Here is a 2,992-nt window from a genome sequence, read left to right as displayed (position 1 = left end):
AACGGGTATGCATCGGTGATAGTTTCTTCGTTCAGGAGTCGGAAATCTATCACCACCCGCCAACGTTTATTACCTTGTGAGTCGGCCTTCTTGGGAACGATCCAGACAGGACTGTTGAAAGGAGATTCGGAGGGGGTTAAAATAACCACATCCAGTCCCTCTTTCACCTGTCGGTCCAACTCTTCTTTCAGAGCTTGAGGAATACGGTATTGTTTTACCGTGATTGGACGTTCGCTATTTGTAGGTATGCGATGTCGGTATTTGCCGGAGGAACTCAGCGGTTCCCCGGGAATATAGAACCTATCGGCGTATTTTTTTACTAAATTTTCAACATGGATCTTTTCTTCGTCAGCCAAGTAATCCAACCGTAACAGAGATTTGATCTTTTCAGCCCTCTCGAGATTCTGATAGTCTCTGACAATGCTGAAAATGCATTTGGTTGTTTTACAACTTGTATGGAGTTCATTTAAATACGGAGGGTTCGAAGTTCCAATTGTTTCGACTTCACGAATCAACAATGTGGGGATTTTTACCGCCACTTCTTCCTCTGTTGTGTTATAGATCTGAAGGTAAGCGCGGTTTTTATTATTGACTGAAACCAGACAATTACCAGCGAATACCCCCTTACAGATCTTTAAATTTGGGACAAGAACCGTTTTAACTTCAGGGTTTTGTACCTTAATGAAGAAGGTGGATTCACTGCGAGGTGGAATATGCATTACTCCATCCTCGACCCTGTTGGCCTGATGAAAAGGAAAATTTTTGTCATCTAATTCCAACTCCTGGGTTTTATAATTAATTTTTGCCCCGTGGGTCGCGAAGAATTGCGACCCCACCAGACCGGCATGAGGGATTACCATGTCATCAGGGATGAGATGACACATGATTGCTTTGCCGAAAAGCTGAAGATTAATACTGCCCAGAGTAGTCATAGGAATTTTCGCTATTCCATGAATCTCGATCACATTATTTTTATCTATACTATAATCTTTTTTTACATAACTAAACTTAATTAAGTTGGGAGATGCCCAGGAATCTAACATCACCACGATGTCGATTCCATCGGACGTTTTACCTGCCACAGCATAGGGTAAATTATCCGTATCTAGATTCAGATTGATTTTGTTTACTCGGAATCGTCCTCCGGGGACGGTTCCACTACTAGGTTTACCGGTCGCGGTGGTCGGTTGTTCTTTCCCGCGTCCTGGGGAAAAGAACCATTTGATTTTATTGGCGTGGAGTTCGTGGGGTACTGGACAGCCCGACATTCGTTAGTGTCATATTTATGTGATCGGTGATAATCACAATATTTGTCAGGTGCTGCGTATTGATTTACGGCCTGCTTCTGGAATTGTTGTGGGAACGGGTTGGGTACACGGGGGTAGTTTGGACTGGAGTTCCGATAAAAATTTTGAGCAGATTGATTAAACCCGTTTGGTTGGTACTGTTGCTGGGGTTGAGCGGATATCGTCCGTTTATTGGGCTTCGCCGGACAATATCTGGCGGTGTGTCCATACAAATCGCATAACTGACATTTAACTCTAGCATATGGATTATTTTGATTACCCGAGTGAAGCTCGGTACAATTTTTTGCATTGTGGCCTTTTGAAAAACAAATTTGACACGTTAGGTTCGGGCAATCTCGGGCGAAATGCCCGGCTTGTTTGCATTTGTGACAAATTAAGAGATTAACCGCTACTTGATTTATTTTGTTTTCCTGGTTTGGTTTCTGGAGTGGTCTAGGGTTGTTGGTTTTATGAATGGGATTTGTGAGTCCCGAGGGATTTTGCGGAGGGGTATTTGGTGCGGCATAATTGACCGGTTTACTCCCGTTCCCGTTCTTTGTGTCATCTTTCTTTGGATCCCTTTTTTTACTCTCTGAGTTTACATCGCGGCGTAGCTCTCTGCGTGAGTTTAATTTCTTTTCAATACCGATAGCTTTCGCGATTGCTTCCTCTACCGTTGCATACGTTGGCATACGTTGGTCTATCTCGTTGATTAAGTTTTGTACAAAGCATTCAGCAATGGACTGGTTAGTTTTTTCAGTAAAATCGTCCCGAACAGCCGCTTCCACGTTGGGGTTGTCCGCCTTGTAACATTCCACGATTTCGCGCCCCTTCTTACGGAGTCGATTTATGAAGTCGATTACAGATTCATTTTCCCGCTGTTAAATTCGACCTAGCTCTCCTTGGAGCTGGAAAAGCGACTTGTTTGGTGTATACAATTTTTTTAGAGCTTCTGCCAAAAGATCAATTGTTGCCGGGATTTTGATATTTAGCGAGGTTTTGACCTTACCTCCTAATCTAGTCCCGTAGATGAGCTTAACGAGATTCCCTTCTGCTTCCGCCGGTAGGACAGATTTCGCTTCCGTGCAACAATTTAGGAAGTCGATAAAATCGTTGGGGTTACCCTCGAACTTAGGCACAAACGACAGTGCGTCATTTAAAGAGATATTTTGGTTTGCCGCTAATGCCATATTAACGGGTTCTGGGATAATCTCTTGTTCTGCGACCATTCGCGGGATGACGAGGGGGTCATGGACTGTGACAGCAGCTAGAGGAAGCTGTGCTGTCGGGGTAGCAGTTTTCGAACGGCCAACTGCACTCCTGGAGGAAGAAAGGTCGTCTTCGTCCTCTGAAATTTCAGGGTCCTGAAAAGTCTGACCCAAACCTGAATCTTCCGGGGTTTTACTGAATTGAAACTTACGAGATTTTCGCGTTGGAGGGGGTAATCCTTCCGAAAAGGGTGCAGCCCCTTTGGCCCTTAGTGGATAGGGATTATTTGATTTTTCATCGGACATAGAAACTGCATGAGCTTAATAGTTTAGTCAATTCGGGTTTGAATAAATTGTATTCACGCAAATTAAGTATTTTTCGGAAATACTAGCTAAATTGGGTTCGACCAATTTGTATGTAACTTAAAATAACTTTGAATTATTAGGCGGCTACCAGCCAGCCTGAATAACAAAATTAATATTATTAACTATTAAGTA

The sequence above is a fragment of the Microplitis demolitor genome, chromosome 10 (assembly GCF_026212275.2).
Source record: "Microplitis demolitor isolate Queensland-Clemson2020A chromosome 10, iyMicDemo2.1a, whole genome shotgun sequence".
NCBI lineage: Eukaryota > Metazoa > Arthropoda > Insecta > Hymenoptera > Braconidae > Microplitis > Microplitis demolitor.
This window is presented reverse-complemented; position numbering follows the sequence as displayed.